Raw genomic sequence first — 18110 nt, forward strand, 5'->3', positions numbered from 1 at the left:
GCAATATAGTACTGTCTTAATTTACTGGAATGATACATACATTTTTAAAACATGAAGTACATAATTGTCAAGGTACAAATGTCATAGCAAATAATTGAGATAAACAATATAATAAACTCAACTGTAGGTCAATTGTCATGTAGGAATATTAGCATACAAAGTAACTGAAATAAGAATAACTCAAAATTATAATAAGGTCAAAATACTGTATGAACTAAATAATTTAAACTGGGATCCATAAAGCAAGAGTTTTTTTTTAATTGGATATGTTTCTTTATTTACATTTCAAATGTTATTCCCTTTCCTGGTTTCCTGTCCATAAGTCACCTATCCCCTTCCCCTCCCCCATGAGTGTATTCCCATCCATCCACCTTCCCCTTACCACCACCACCCACAACATTCCCCTGCACTGGGGTTTCAACCTTGGCAGCACCAAGGGCTTCCCCTTCCACTGGTGACCCAACAAGGGTATTCACTGCTACATATGCAGCTGGAGTCATGGGTCAGTCCATGTATAGTCTTTGGGTAGTGGTTTAGTTCCTGAAAGCTCTGGTTGGTTGGCATCATTGTTCTTATGGGGCTGCAAGTCCCTTCAGCTCTTTCAGTTCTTACTCTAACAAAAACAGAAACTAAACTATAAGCCATGATATAGAAAACAAGAACAGTCACACACATTTGTAATCTCAGTGTTCCTAAAACATAAGATGCCTAAACAGGAAAACTTATGAGTGGTCTAGTACACATGCTCTTACATTCACCCTCAAATATACACCCAACAATTAATATTGTTTTTATTGTTTTAATATTGTTTTATTGAAAACAGTTATTTACATACAATATGTTCTGGTCATGGTTTCCAAATCCCAAAAATTTGCTGAGATCCTTACTCCACATTTAACCAACCCTATTCTTGACTCTGTCAAGCAAATAAGACAACAAACAATTAATATAAAATAACAGAGAAAAAACAAGAAACATACACCATTCACCAAAATGTATCCAAATAAGCAATATGAAATGAAATATCCATAGTAATACCACTGAATTTATTTTGTGTTGCCCATATAGCTGGTGATGGAGTCAACCTTTAAGTATGGTTGAAACTCTTGAGAAAAATCTAACGTTGCCTATGCAAGTGGATGGTAATTGGAGGTAGCTTCTTGGTTTGGGATGGGTGCTCATGTCCATCTCCCACTTCTCATTTAGGCTTGAAATTGTGTAAGCTACTACATCCCTGTGAGTTCATAGTTGACACAGGAAGTGTTTTTAAGAGTGAGGTTAACATGTAAGGGAATCGCATTAGAAGAAAGATGAGGAAAATATGTGAATAATTTCAGTCAAAAGGGTCATAGAATATTTAGAGAAATGAACAGGAAGTAGGCTAATTTTGAAGCTCTGCCAAGCCACTAAGATGACATGTGTCTCAGTAGAGAGTACTATGGTATGTATCATAATTGCCACCACCACACACAACCCTGAGGCAAATTTCTGATGATTAGCTATGGAACTACTCAGAGAGAGAGAGAGGGAACTTTAGAATGTAGGAACTATCTAGTAAGGTAACATGGACATACCCGTGAGGTAGGGCCTGGAAACCTGCTGTATTCTCTATCTCTGTTTGTTGAGGTAAAAAGACCCCTCTGCCCCTATCACACACCCACTAATGATTTTTATAGACCTAAATGCTTAGTAACTGTGGCCCACAACAAACATTTCTTCCTTCTAACTTATTTCCCTCGAGTATTTTGTGGGGGTTTGGGAAGACAGTATGACTAACACAGTAATTTTAACAATCATAAAGCAGGAAAAAAATCTCAGAAGAGAAGCAGTTTTGTGGGAATTTACAGATTCTTATAGGAAATACTGTTTGAAGAGTCTGTGAGGCATCATTTAGAATTGTTAACAAAGCCCAGTATCTTTATGATGCTAAAGATCAAAGGAGAACTGAAGAGAAACACAGGTATTATGAATCACAGTTATTAATAGAAATTACAATGTCCTGTTCCTTGGGACAACTCTTCAAAACCTGAACCCGAAATGTATGAATTATCATATGCTGGCTGAGGAAACGTCAGAATGAGTAAGCTGGTCTCTTTTGAAGTTCACAATGAATTCCCCTCTAGCATTATGTTCTATACAAGTTCCTGAATAAGAGGAACCCAGTTGAATAACTCAGAGATCCCAAGTGATGGTAGAACATTTAGAATGCAGTTACTAACAACCAACCCATAGATGGATCACATAATAGTAAGTTTAGATTTGAGTGTGAAGACAAACTTAAAGCTAAGTTTATTATAAATCTTTATCTAAATCCATGCCTGTTCACTGAGCCACCAAATGAACAAGAACAATAATGAAACTTAAAACAGATGACAGTTTTCATGATTTCATGTCATTTCTGTAATTACACAGTATCTATCATAATGAAAGAGAACTACTAGATTTTTGGACACAGGTAACTATGATTTTTGAGCATATGTCCTTTCTTTTTGTGTGATTTCATACCTGTGCATGTTGTAAGTGTCCAAGGATGTTAACAGATTTCTCACAGCTGATGTTACAAGTGCTGTGGGTCATAGACATGAGTGCTGGGAACTGAGTTCTACACGAACAGGAAGACCTCTTAATGAACCATCTTTCCATTCCCATGGGTAATTCTTACAAGTTTGGTTCCCCAAAAGATATTCAGGGGTGGCTAAAATTACAGAACCTACCTACAAAGTAAGATTTAAATTACTGTCACAGAATAACCTTTCAATGCTCTAAGACTTTAAACATTGCTCGCTCTTTTTAAAATTATATCAAGTTTCAGTGAGAGTGTAAGGTCTGCTCTGAAGAAAGAAACACATTCCTAGAATTTTATATGGAGACAAGAATCCAAAACCTAGGAGGTAACCTGCTAGAGGAATTAACTTCTTACCGTTATTATGCTAAGTAACATAGTGTCATGTTGCCTCCTTGGCTCTTTATACAATTTATGTGTAAGCCTGAGCTCTTATACCTCATCAGAGAAGTTTGCCTGGCAATACATGATTATTAAGAGAGAAATTCATAACTGGTCAAAGAATAGATAATAAGTGTATGTAGATTACTCAGACAACCAAGACATAAAATACCCTATAGGTATTAAATTAGGGATTAGGGACCATTTCAGAAGGTATGATAAAAATGATAATATCCAGAAGCCAGGGAAAATTGATTAAAGGGAAACGATGTCTTCTGGACTTAAAACCAATGCATTCGTGAGCTCAGAGAAGTCACGGTTACTAAAACAAGCACAACAAAACATGTACATGACCCTGCCAATCATCACTTTAGTACAGAGGCAGAAAGAGTTTGTAAGCACCCATTTATAATTGAGGAGAGGTGGGCAGTTGATTCTCTTTGAGGGATAGTCAGTATGTGGCCCTGGTTGATTAATCAAAATTTAATACAGGAGTCCATATGAATAATTTAGAAGTCAGCAAAAATCAGACATGGTAGGTTCAGTTTGAAAAATAAATTAATAAAAGAGGAGATGAAATTGGAAAAGAAAGAAGTGTGTGAGTTTTTAGGGGAGGGATGGAAGAGAATTTGAGCAAGATACATTCCATGAATTTCCCAAAACCTAAGAATATTATAGTATAGTGATGTTTATACTGTATTGTCTTTTATATCAGTATTGCTGCACATTTCTAGATTTCATATTCCCAAAATCATTTCTGAGACCCATATGTGGTATACTCTCTGCCACAAACTCTGGACAACTACTGGTTTATTTACCATTTTATGGCTTAATCTTCATGAAAAATTCTTTGCTTTACATTTATTAAATAGTTTTTTTAAACTCCAGATTTTATACCTCACCTGGTCTACCCTCAGACTATTCTCCAGTTCATGCCTCTTTCCCACTCCTCTGTCTCCACAAGGATGTCCCCACCCCCCCAACAGCATCCTCACCCTACCAGACCTCTAAATTCCCTAAGGCCTCCTGTCCCTTGAGGGTTAGGTACATGGTCTCTGACTGAATCCAGATCCGGCAGTCCTCTGCTCTAAATATGTTGGGGGCATGATGTCAGCTGCTGTATGCAGCCTGGTTTTTGATCCAGTGTCTGAGAGATCTCTTAAGGAAAACTGTTGGTCTTCCTAAAGAATCACCCTCCTCATCAGCTTCTTCCAACTTTGCCCTAATTAAACCCCAGGGGTCAGCATCTTCTGTCCATTGGTTGGGTGTAAATATTGGCATCTGACTCCTTTAGCTACTTGTTGAGTCTTTTGGAGGGAAGTCATCATATAGGTCACTTATGTGAGCACTCCATAGTCTCTTTCTGATCACCCTAGGGCTTCAGGCCTTTTCCCCAACCCAATACCTGATCATGTTCCCTTCTTCCCCTCTCTGTCCCCTTCCCTACCGAGGTTCCACCTTCAATCACCACTTGTGATTGCTTTTTACTTCCTCCCAAATGGAACTGATGTGTCCTCTCTTGGGCCATTTAGCTTGTTGATGTTTTTGAGTAGATTATATCTTGGGTACTCTGTTTTTTTCTGCTAATATCCACTTATTTGTGAGTATATACCATGCATGTCTTTTGGGTCTGAGTTAAGTCACTCAGGATATTTTCTAGTTCCATCCATTTGCTTGCAAAACTCAGGATGTCCTTGTTCTTAATAGCTGAGTAATATTCCACTATGTAAATAAATCACATTTTCTGTGTCCATTCTTCTGTTTTGGAATGTCTGGTTTGTTTCCTGATTCTGGTTATCACAAACAGCGACACTACGAACATAGTGGAACATGTGCCTCTGTGGCATCATGGGGCATCTTTGGGGTATACTTCCAAGAGTGGTAAAACTGGGTCTTTAGGTAGATCTATTTCCAATTTTCTGAGAAACCTATAGATTGATTTCCAGAGTGCTTGTTCCAGTTTGAAATCCCTCCAGCAATAAAGGACTGTTCAGCTTTCTCCACATTCTCGCCAACATGTGCTGTCTCCTCTGATCTTAGCCACTCTGATTGGTGTATGGTGGAATATCAGCATCATTTTGACTTTTATTTCTCTAATCACTACGGACTTTGAACTTTTCTTTAGCTGCCTCTCAGCTATTCAAGATGCCTAAGTAAACTTACAGACATGTGTGTGTTTGTAACAATAATAATAAAAGAAAAATATGGTATCAGTTTGAGAGTGAGGGTGTGTAAATGGTTGCAAGGATGAGATGTCAGAGGAGCAGGAGAGAGAAAAGGAAAGGAGAAAGCAGTGAAATTAACTTTAATAAAATAAATCAATTAATTAAATTTTACTCTGAGAATATTTTCTAAATACCTAAAAGAGATTGAAGAAGAAAATGGTCCCTTGATGTGTATTCTTTTATTCTTCTCCCACATGTATTTTTTTTAGCTCATTTAGTGAATTTTTCCCCTTTTTGTTTTGTTTTGTTATTTTTTGCTATCCTTCTGAATGTCAATCTGATTCCTGCTTTAATTCTCCTTCTCTTCTAAGATTATTCTCAGCACCATACTTTCTCTCATCTTTCTGGGCACAGCTTCACTTAAATGATTAATTTTACAATAATTACTATTAAGATTTTGCTAAATTTCATATTCAACTGATTCAAATTTGAAATATATTTATTAGTTTTCACTTCAGGTGCCACTCTTGCATATATTTGAATTAGTACCACATGGTAACATAATTTTGTGAATATCACAGAAATTTTTATTAAAAATATTAATGAGAGTCTTGCTTTAAAATTATCTGACTATACTTGAGCTATATGTTCTGTGACCCCATCACACACACATAAATCAGTCTACACTGCTACTTTTCATAGGTTTTACTTTTGCATTTACTTTATTTTTACTTTATTTTAAAAAATATACAAAGAACTCAAGAAGTTAGACTCCAGAGAGCCAAATAACCCTATTAAAAATGAGGTACAGAGCTAAACAAAACATTCTCAGCTGAGGATTATTGAATGACCAAAAGGCACCTAAAGAAATGTTCAACATCCTTAGTCATCAGGGAAATGCAAATCAAAACAACCCTGAGATTCCACCTCACACCAGTCAGAATGGCTAAGATAAAAAACGCAGGTGACAGCAGATGTTGGCGAGTATGTGGACAAAGAGGAACACTCCTCCATTGCTGTTGGGATTGCAAACTGGGACAACCACTCTGGAAATCAGTCTGGATGTTCCTCAGAAAATTGGACATTATACTACCTGAGGACCCAGCTATACCTCTCTTGGGCATATACCCAAAAGATGTTCCAACATACAACAAACACTCATGCTCCACTATGTTCAAAGCAGCCTTATTTATAATAGCCAGAAGCTGGAAAGAACCCAGATGCCCTTCAACAGAGGAATGGATTCAAAAAATGTGGTACATCAACACAATAATGTACTACTCAGCTATCAAAAACAATGACTTCATGAAATTCATAGGCAAATGGAATGAACTAGAAAAGATCATCCTGAGTGAGGTTACTCAATCACAGAAAAACACACTTGGTATATACTCATTGATAATTGGATATTAGCCAAAAAGCTGAAATTACCTAAGATGCAATCTATAGACCACAGGAAGCTCAAGAAGAAGGATAAACAAAATGACGATGCTCCCACTCCTTCTTAAAAGGGAAATATTCATAGGAGGGGATATGGAAGCAAAGTTTAGAGCAGCAACTCAAAGAATGGCCATTCAGAGCCTGACACACATGTGGCTATATATATATATATATATATATATATATATATATATATATATATATATATACAACCACCAAAACTAGATAAGATTGATGAAGCTAAAAAATGCATGAGAAAAGGGACTGGACATAGATCTCTCATAAGAGACACATCCAGAGCACATCCAATACAGAGGTCAATGCTAGCAGCAAACCTCCAAATGGAGAATAGGAACCCCTTGGGGGAATTAGAGAAAGTATTGAAAGAGTTGAAGGAGCTTGCAACCCAATAAAAACAACAATGCTAACCAACCAGAGCTTCCAGGGACTAAACCACTACTGAAAGACTATACATGGACTGACCCAGGGCTCCAACTGCATATGTAGCAGAGAATAGCCTTGTTGGGGCACCAGTTGAAGGGAAAGCCCTTGGTATTGCCAAGGTTGGACCCCCAGTGCAGGGGAATATGGGGGAGGGCAATAAGGGGGAAATATAGGGGGAATACCTCTATTGGGGTGGTGGAGGAGAGGGAATGGGGGCTTATGGACAGGAAACAGGGAAGGGGAATAACCTTTGAAATGTAAGTAAAGAAATATATAATAAAAATTAAAAAAAATAAAAACAAAACTTTTTTCTGTCCTGACTTGACCAAACTGTTTATGGATGGGTGGTTCTCTTTTAGGATAAGTCAAGTTCCAAAAGCCCCCTTTTGCTTGTTTTTCACTTTCTCATATGCAGAGTTTTCCAGACAAACACTGTTGCCTTTAAACATAATCTAACTATTTGGGCTTCACTTCAATCTTCATGGCTGCCAGGAATACTGTTCATGGATTTAAAGCTGTCATCATTTTATACATGCTTCTATTTTCTCTGCAAAATATAGTGTTTTCTAACTAGAGAGAGGGGAGGGAGAGTTAAAGTATACATACACACAGAGAGAGAGAGAGAGAGAGAGAGAGAGAGAGAGAGAGAGAGAGAGAGAGAGAGAGAGAGACTATCCCTTCCAGTAAAAAAAACTACAGGATACAAGATTCAGTAGTAAAGATGTGGGAATGGGTAAGGAATGTGGAAATATTAGCCTTAAAGCCCGGGGACTCCCATTTCTTTCTTAATCTACACATTTCAATTTCTCACCATTTTGATATTTTTGCATATTATATTGTGGAGTAGGGGGCATGCCTGTGTGCACAAAAGTTATTACCATCTAGGTCCTCTAAAGCTAGACTCTCTTTACAAAGGAAACTCGGTAAAATTCGTGTTAATATATAAATTCTATATTATCATATGATTGTTAAATTGCTTTGCAAGTGAGTTAAAATTCTCCAAGGGACAAAATGCTATATGCTTTGCTCAATTTAGCAAGTCCCTAAACAGATTTGCCCTTGTGTCACTTGACATCATATTTCTCTTTGATCTGTCTAGTCAGTGCTGTTAAATAGAGCTACTAAATTTATATCTATCCAGACAGCTTTCTATAGTTGCACAGTTATTATTAATTCTCTCAGTCAATAAGAAAAATTTGCTTTCACCAAAAAGGTCAGCATTTGACAACTTCAAATTACATTAAAACATCATTAATTCTTACTCTACTAATTCTGTGTTCAAGATTTCTTGCTACAAATGGATAATTACCTTAAAAATGTTTTTAATTGGAAAGAAAACATTTAACTCCAAGAGAAGGAAAAACATTATTTGAGCTGTATGAGTACTTTTGAAGTATCCCGTGACATGTATTTCATATACTGATTGTAAATTGCTCTTAATGGTTTGTTAATGGTTCCCAGGACATTTAAAGAGTACACACTGTTAGCTTAATATATAATTTTTATTAATTAAGTATGAAACTGCAGAGAAAAGAGAAGCATGAAAGACCAAGAAGAGGAGAGGAAAGAAGGAAGGAAATAGAAAAGCTTACTTAATATTGAGTATATTCAATTATTAGAAATAAAGTCCCTGTATGATTAAAACACTACTATACCCACCCACTAGTCTTTGAGACTGAGTATGATGCACATTCTCTATTTTCTTGGCTGCTCACTGTGGGTACGCATTGTGTAATGAGCACAGTGAAAGGATGGTTGTATAGAAATTCTTACTGAGCTTTATGACGATGGAATCGAACATATGTTACTATTTGAGTGTTGAATATGTTATGTATTTATATTGGACACACGCCTGATATCAACCAGAGGCAGATTTCCTAGTCTGTTTTCTAGACCACAAGGCCTATGAACTGGGTGTGATGCCTCCACCGTAGAAAAGTACATGACAAGTGAGATGAAACAATTAAATATTATTTCAATATAATTAACTACTACTTGAAAAATGGTGATTTTTTTGCAACACATGAAGATTCCTCAAATATGAATCATACTATTATCTTGTTTTCTGTTTTAATAAAATTTCAACAATTTAACCAAATGCTCATACAATTTAATACAGTGTTTATATATCTTAATGTTTCTAAAACATCATTTAGGTAACAGCAGTAGGTGAATTCACAAATATCTTAGTAATTGAACTTATCGCTAAGCTGTAGGAGCAATCAAGTCCTGCGTGAATATATATTGTTGGATGTGGACAGGGCCAGGTCAAGCACTTCAACGCCTTATCTCCACATGGATATTATAGCCTGTTTTCCCGGTCTGAAGAAGAATGCTCATAGTATGCACAGCTCTCTTCCTCCAGATATTAAACCCTAAAGACTGATCCCTTACAGAGACTGATTCTGTTGAGATTAGCTAAGCCTACCTTCCTGATGCAGCTGGATACTATAATCGTCTTCCTTGCTTTATACTTAATAAACCTGCCTCCTCAGTCATCTCTTTGTAATAACACTGTCTCCCTGTTCAACTACACATAATAAACATTCCGAGTTTCCAGAATGCTAGAATATTTCCATTAGAGAGCCAAGCCCACACAATCTCAGAGTGTCTGTGTTACTGTTTCTGTACTTTCTTCATTCTCTAGCTAGCCTAGTAGGACAACACCTGAAGCTGTGAAAGAAAGATGCACTAATCAGTTTATCAACCACCTTCTGACAAATTTCTGGAGGAAGCATATCATAATCATGGTCTTTCCTTCTCGTGCCTGTTATATGCTTAGCATATATTAGGTGAGGTATAAAATGTGCTTAGGACACAAAAATTATAAAGTCATCAAAATGTATACTTACATTTTAAATTCAACAATAACTAACATATTTTTAAACAATTATGGAATAATGCAAAAATCATCTGTCACAAATACATTCTATGAGCTAATGATCAAAAATTTCTAGAGTATGTAACCAGTCTGTAGATTTTAATTTAGGATTCCTATAATTGGGACAAAGAAATTAACTATAATCTCTCCCATACTCTCTCTCTCTCTCTCTCTCTCTCTATATATATATATATATATATATACATACATACATATATATATATATATACAAATTACATTTCATATATGTAAAATTCTATCTTGCAGAGTATGGGTCAAATCTGGCATAGTAGTTACAAATATGAGTAGCAGATTTATAATTCATATAGTTAGAGTTTCCTTGGAACAGAATTCGTGACCTTTATAGACAAAATTCTCTCTACCAATAACTCCATTAAACAAATTTATTGTGACTGAAAATGTATGTTCAGCAAGTAGTCAATAGTTTAAAATATCAAACTTCTTTTTAAAAAATCTTTTTGAATGGAAAATAGTTAAAACTATAGTATTAGTGTGGTTATTGTAAAATATAGTAGTACAGTTGAACAATATACTTGACCAGGTTTAAATATATAATTGTTTTCTGAAGATTTATGCACAATACTCCTTCAGTATATAATCAGAAGTATATAATCAGAAGACAGCATCATGCTGTAATCTATCCTGTTACACCATTTTATTACATTTTTATTAAAAAAATAAAATTTAATTTTTAAAAAATTTAAAAATTTTGTATAGAATGCTCATTATCAGTTATATCTGCATTTCTTACTACACCAATATTCAAGAAAAGGCCTCCATAATTTCTGCATGAATTCTGAAGATGTCTTATCTAATGGGCCAAATTATTGACTTTGTGAAAGCTAACCAGCAAGGCTCACAATGTCATACTCCCCCTGATTCTTTGGTATCTTCCTATCCAGGTCTGCTGATGAATTCCCAAAGTAAATATACAAAAAAAATTCAGGGATACATTTTCCACTTTGAGTCCTCTGACTCATCATCCATCAATCTTCCTTGACTTTATTGACACATGATAATTTAATAGTTGGTTATTTAGAGAAGTAAGAATTTTAAAACTTAATTTGATAGATAAAGCATTATCATTAGAGCCGTGCAGATGAGTGAGGAAGATAAACATATAATGACACAACGAAATTAAGCTCTATATTCTCACTAAACATAGCTTTCAATTCAAATAACAACCCAAGCAAAGTCTTCTCACTAATATTTCTCCTTTTTGCTATTGATAATGTCCAATTAACTCTTTTTAGTGATTAAGAGACAAAGATAAAAGAAAAGTAAGCTTTTGACTTCCCATTTATGCCTGAGCTGAACTGGTCCCACCACTCTCTGTACCCCAATCCCATGGTAGAAAGAGCTGGACTCTCAAAAATTGCAAACAATCCTGAGAGATCAGGGGAGACAGCCACTTCTGCTCAAGTTTCTGGCCAAAGAGGAACCCTCTGGGCACAGGAACATAGAAGCAGTCAGGGGCAGAGACCTTAAAGTTTCTCCTTGAGCCCAGTGCTGAAAGCCAGTCACAATGAGCACCAACAGAGCTTGGAATACAGGGACACTGGAGAAAATTTCCTGAACAAAACACCAATGGCTTATCTTGGTCTAAGATCAAGAATGGACAAATGGGACCTCATAAAACTGTAAAGCTTCTGTAAGGCAAAGGACACTGTCATTAGGACAAGATGGCAACCAACAGATTGAAAAAAGATCTTTAGGGGTTGGGGATTTAGCTCAGTGGTAGAGTGCTTGCCTAGGAAGCGCAAGGCCCTGGGTTCGGTCCCCAGCTCCGAAAAAAAAAAACTAAAAAGAAAAAAGATCTTTAGCAATCCTACAACTGATAGAGGATTAATATCCAAAATATACAAACAACTCAAGAAATTAGACTCCAAAGAGTTAAATAACCCTATTAAAAATGTGGTACAGAGGTAAACAAGGAATTCTCAGCCAAGGAATGTAGAATGGTTGAGAAGTACCTGAAGAAATGTTCAACATCCTTAGTAATCAGAGAAATGCAAATAAAACAACCCTGATATACTACCTCACACCCATCAGAATGGCTAATATAAAAATCTCAGATGACAACAGATGCTGGTGAGGGTGTATAGAAATAAGAACACTCCTCCTTTGTTGGTGGGATTGCAAGCTAGTACATCCACTCTGGAAATCAGTCTGGAGGTTCCTCAGAGAACTGGACATAGTGCTACCTGAAGACCCAGTTATAACATTACTGGGCATATACCCAAATGATGCTCCAACATACAACAAACACACATATTCTACTATGTCCAAAACAGCCTTATTTATAATAGCAGGAGCTGGAAAGAACCCAGATGCCCTTCAACAGAGGAATGGATACAGAAAATGTGATACATCTACAAAACGGAGTACTACTCAGCTATCAAAAACAATGACCTCATGAAATTCATAGGCAAATGAATGGAGCTAGAAAATTTCATCCGAGTAAGGTGTAGTAACTCAATCACAAAAAAACACACACACACACACACACACACACACACACACACACACACACACACACACACACACACACGGCATGCACTCACTGATAAGTGTATATTAGCCCAAAAATCTCAACTCACCCAAGATACAATCCTCAAATCACATAAAGTTTAAGTAGAAGCAGGATCAAAGTACAGATGCTTCAGTCCTTCTTAAAAGGGGGAACAAAAATATTCATAGGAGGGCATATGGAGACATAGTTTGGAGCAGTGACTGAAAGAATGGCCATTCAGAGCCTGCCCCACCTGGGGGATACAGCCCATAATATTGGTGAAAGCAAGAAGTACATGCAAGAAGGGCCTGATATAGCTGTCTCCTGAAAGACTTAGCCAGAGCATGTCAAATACAGAGGGGATTGCTAGCAGCAAACCATTGAATTGAGAACTGGGTCTCTGTTGAAGGAAATAGAAAAAGGATTGAAGGAGCTGACAGGGCTTACAGCCCCATAAGAACAACAATACCAACTATCCAGAACTCCCAGGGACTGAACTACTACCCATAGACTACACATTGCCAGACCCATGGCTTCAGCCACACATGTAGCAGAGGATGGCCTTGTTGGGCACCAATAGGAGGAGAAGACCTTGGTCCTGCCAACGCTGGACCCTCCCCCCAATGCAGGGGAATGTCAGGGTGGTGAAGCTGAAGGGGGCTGGTTGGGGAGGGGGAACACGATTATAGAGGATGGGCGATGGGTAGGGGAAAGGGGAGTGGATAAAGGGCTTATGGCCGGGGAACTGGGAAAGAGAATAATATTTGAACTGCAAATAAAAAATATCCAATAAAAAAGTTAATAACAAGAAAATATCATTCTGAGTGAGGTTACCCAAACACAAAAAGAACACACATGGCATGTTCTCACTGATAAGTGGATTTTGGCCCAAAAATCGAGTTAACCAAGATACAATCCATAGACAACATGAAGCTCAAGAAGGCACATGGCCAAAATATAGATGTGTCAGTCTTTCTTAAAAGGGGGAACAAAAATATTCATTGGAGGAGATATGGAGACAAGGTTTGAAACAGCAGCTAAAGGAATGGCCATTCAGAGCCTGTCCCATATGTGCCCCATATATATACAGTCACCAAGACTAGATAAGATTGATGAAGCTAAAAAGACCATGATGACAGGAACCGGATATAGCTGTCTCCTGAAAGGCTCAACCAGACTGTGAGAAATACAGAGGTGAATGCTAGCAGTAAACCATTGAACTAAGAACTGGGTCCCTGTTAGAGGAATTAGAGAAAGGACTGAAGGAGCTGAATGGACTTGAAACCCCATAAGGACAGCAATACCAACCAACCAGAGTTCCCAGGTACTAAACCACCATCCTAAGAGTACACATGGGCAGACCCATGGCTCCAGCTGCATATGTAGCAGAGGATGGCTTCATTAGGCACCAATGGGAGGGGAAGCCATTGCTCCTGACAAGACTGGACCCCCTAGTATAGGGGAATGTCAGGGTGAGGAGGCAGGAAGGAGGGGTGGTTTGGGGAGGGGTACACTCTTATAGAAGAAGGGGGAGGGGTATGGGATGGGGGCTTATGGCTGGGAAACCAGGAGAGGTAATAACATTTAAAATGCAATAAAAATATCCCCCAAAAATGTATTCTTTCTTTCTTTCTTTCCTTCCTTCCTTCCTTCCTTCCTTCCTTCCTTCCTTCCTCCCTTCCTTCCTTCCTTCCTTCTTTTTTTCTTTCTTTCCTTTTTGCAAGTAAAATATTCTGGTGGTAGACTGGGAGAGAAATAAAATCTGGAGTGTGAAAATTAATTAATTAATTAATTAATTAATTAAAAAGTAAGCTTTCAAAACACAAAGCAGGACTACTTCTTTTCCTACTAGTGAGCATAGGCCCTCCCAGCAGTATGAACGCTAGCTAATAGGGATGAATCTCCCATGTCAGTACCAACATGATTCTTCCAAGGTCTGTGACTCAAGTGGGGCCTTCAGAACAAGGACTAAAAATTAACACAGGACTGGTATTCGCCATCTTATTTGTCATTTTATGCTGTCTAATTGGGGCAGTAGGTCTCCATATGACTTCTCAAAACATTTTTAGTGTTAGTGATTATTCCCTCTATCCCCTGCTCTATTCTCCTCGCCTATGCCTTATCCAATTTAACCCCTCAATTATTTCCCTGTAATCCTCAAATATTCTACACATTAAGTCTTCCCTGCAGTAGTAACTTAACAATTTCCTAAACATATATGAATATATATGAGAATTTCAAATGAAATATACATATCTGAAGATTCACACATAACATCAATAGAGCTTAGTACTATAATGATCTTTTTAAACCTCTATGCCACAGAAATTACAAGATGGCTCATCAGAGTGGAGAGACCTGCGGTACTCCTACAATTGCACAAGGAAATCTGGAAGGGATTTCAACATTAATTACCAGAAATGACCAGTCCTTCAAATGAAAAACCAGCTCCAGCATTTGCAATGTGGTGGTGACAGTGGTAATGAGTACCTTCTAGAATCTGCAAGTCTAATTGTCATATGGAAAGAATGTTAGAAACAGCCAGTGTGCTATGGCTTTCTTTTACCACTGGGTTATTGTTAATTAAACAAAGACTTTTGCTACAGCTTTTTTAACTTACAGTTTTTCTACAATATTGAGAGTCTAAACCAATTTTTATATTAAATATTAGCACTGATTTATTTTTACTTACTTCAATTTTATCAGCAAAAACTGAGCAGTGCATATTGCTCATGAATTTTACATCAGTTTTTTGAAAAAATACTTTTAATCTTTTAAATATTTATTTTGATTTTACTTATTTTACATTCCTATTGCAGTTCACCCTCTCTTCTCTCCTCCCAGTCTCTTCCCCATAGGCCCTTTCACCGATCTATTTCTCCTCCAATTCTCTTCAGAAAAGGGTTGTCCCCCATGGATATCAGTCACCTACGGCATATCAAATTTTAGTAACACTAGGCACCTCCTCTTTTATTAAAGCTAGATAAGGCAATCGGATAAGGCCCAAAGGCAGGTAACGGAGTGGGAGTCAGTCATGCAGTCTTCCTGGTTGGCATTTCAGCCTCTGCGACCCCTAAGGGCTCAGGATGGTTAACTCTGTGCATCTGTTTCCATCAATTGCTGAGTAAATCCTCCCTCCTAACAATTGTGCTAGGCACCAATGTATGAGTAGGCAGAATATCATTAGAAATCTTCAATTGACTTTTTTTTCCATATGTGTGTTGGTCTATTGTGGTTCTTTGGGCTATCCAGCCATTGGATTCTGGCAGTCCCAGTCCGTGCCAGGGGTAGGATTCCTCTCACTATCACATGGGTCTCAATCATTGGTTAGCCACTCCCATGCTTTCTGGGCCATCTTTTTCCCACCATATCTTGTAGGCAGGACAAATTGTAATTAAAAGATATGGGGGCTGAATCGGTATCCTAGTCCCTTTAATGGAAATCCTAAGTGGTTACAAGAGATGGCTGTTTCAAGCTCCATGTCTCCCAATTCTAGGAGGCATAGGTGGCTAAAGTCACCCTTTTATATTACAGGAAATTTCCACTGCCCTTGGTTTGAAGTTTGTCCTAGAGATGCAGAAATTTCCCCACTCCCCAATTCCTGTTGCCTCTCATAGTATGTTACCCTGTCTCCGCATCTGATCCCAACTGTTCCCATCCCCAACCTCCACCCTCCTGCAGTCCCTTCTCCCTGTCCAGCTTTTACTTTACTTAGCTTTTGTTATTTGTGGATTGTAGCATAGCTATCCTTTATTTTAAAGGCTAATATCCATTTTTAAGTGAGTAAATACATTTATTTTTCTGAGTCAGGGTTAAATTACTTAAAATGATCTTTTCTAGTTCTATCCATTTGCCTGCAAATTTCATGATGTCATTGTTTTAATAGCTGAGTAATGTTCCATTGTGTAAATATTTACATTCTCATTATCCATTCTTCAGTTGAGGGGCATCTAGATTGTTTTCACTTTTGGATATTACAAATAAAGCTGCTATGAGCATAGTTGAATAAATGTAATTGTGGTAGGTAGAGTGTCCTGGGTAGAATCCCAGGAATAGAAGAGCTGAGCAATGAGGTAAGTTGATACCTACTCTTCTGAGAAATAGACACTGAATTCCAAATTAGCTCTACCTGTTTGCAACTGCATCAGCAATGGAGGAGTGTTCCCCTTCCTCCACATCCTTGGCAACATGAGCTGTCACTGAGTCTTTGATCTTAGCCATTCTGACAGGTATAAGATAGAGTCTAAGAGTTGTTTTCTTTGTGCTTACTTGATGGTTAAGGATGTTGAACATTTCTTTAAGTGCTTCTTAGCTATTATAGATTCCTCTTTTGAAAATTCTCATCTTGAATGAAGTAACCCAGTCACAAAGGAACACACATGGGATGCACTCACTGATAAGTGGATTTAGCCCAAAAGGTCTGAATACCCAGATGCAATTCACAGACCATATGAAGTTCAAGAATAAGGAAGACTAAAATGTGGCTGTTTCAGTCCTTCTTAGAAGAAAGAACAAAATACTCACAGGAGGGAGAGGGTGGGAAGGACTTGGGAGAAAGAGATGAGGGGGGTGGAAAGGGGGGTAGTATCAGGTAGGAGAAGAGACAGGGATGACATACACAGTGTCAGGAATTTGAACAGAGGGGAGTAGCAATGGGGGATGGGGAAATGGGGTAGCCACCAGCAAGTCCCAAATGCCAGGAAAGATGAGAATCCCAGGACCCAACAGGGATGAGATTAGCTGAAATGCCCAACAAAGGGGAGTGGAACTTGTAGAGAATATATCCAGAGGTTAGGCAAGGCTGTTCATTGGGGGATGGGGCCACCCACCCTTCTCAAAATTTTAAACTAGAGTTGCACCTGTCTAAAGGAAATACAGGGACAAAGAGTGTAACAGAGACTGAAGGAAAGGCCATTCAGAGACTGCCACACATGGGGATTCATACCATATGCAGCCATCAAACACACTCTATTGCTGTTTCCAAGAAGCACTTGCTGACAGCAGTCTGATAAGGATATCTCCTGAAAGGCTCTGCCAAAACCTTATGATACAGATGAGGATGCTTGCAGCTAACCATTGGACAGAATGAGCACAGGGACCCAATGGAGGAGTTACAGAAAAGGCTAAAGGATCTGAAGAGGATTGCAACCCCATAGGAAGAACAAAAATATAACCCACCAGACTCCCCCCACCCAGAGCTCCAGGGACTAAACCACCAACCAAATAATACACAAAGAAGGGCCCATGGCTCCAGTTGCACATGTAGCAGAGGATGGCATTGTAGGCCATCAATAGGACGATAAGACCTTGGGCCTGTAAAGGATTGATTCCCCAATGTAGGGGAATGCTAGGGCTGTAAGGAAGGAGTAGGTGGGTGGTAGTGGGAGCATCCTCATAGAGGCATGGGGAGAGGGAGGGAGAGGGGTGCTTTGGGAAAGGGGATGACCATTAAAATTCATAAAAATTCTAATAAAAAATTTAAATTCATAAAATATCTAATAAAAAAGAAATTCTCTGGTCAGCTTTGTACCAATGTTTAATTGGATTACTTTGTTTATTGATCTCTAATTTGGTGGCTTTTTTTTTTTTTTTACATATTTTGGATACCAGACATTCGCCAGCTCTGGTGCCAGTGAAGATATTTTTTTCCCATTTTGCAGGCTGCCATTTTATCCTTTTTATGGAGTCCTTTGACTTCCAAAT

The 18110-nt window shown here is 38.0% G+C and overlaps 1 protein-coding gene across 1 annotated transcript in view; it reads left to right on the plus strand.

The window, feature by feature from the left end:
* Cfap206 (cilia and flagella associated protein 206) overlaps positions 1 to 18110 on the plus strand; it is a 48901-nt gene that overhangs the window by 28854 nt on the left and 1937 nt on the right. The window lies entirely within an intron of this gene.

The sequence above is a fragment of the Rattus rattus genome, chromosome 1 (assembly GCF_011064425.1).
Source record: "Rattus rattus isolate New Zealand chromosome 1, Rrattus_CSIRO_v1, whole genome shotgun sequence".
NCBI lineage: Eukaryota > Metazoa > Chordata > Mammalia > Rodentia > Muridae > Rattus > Rattus rattus.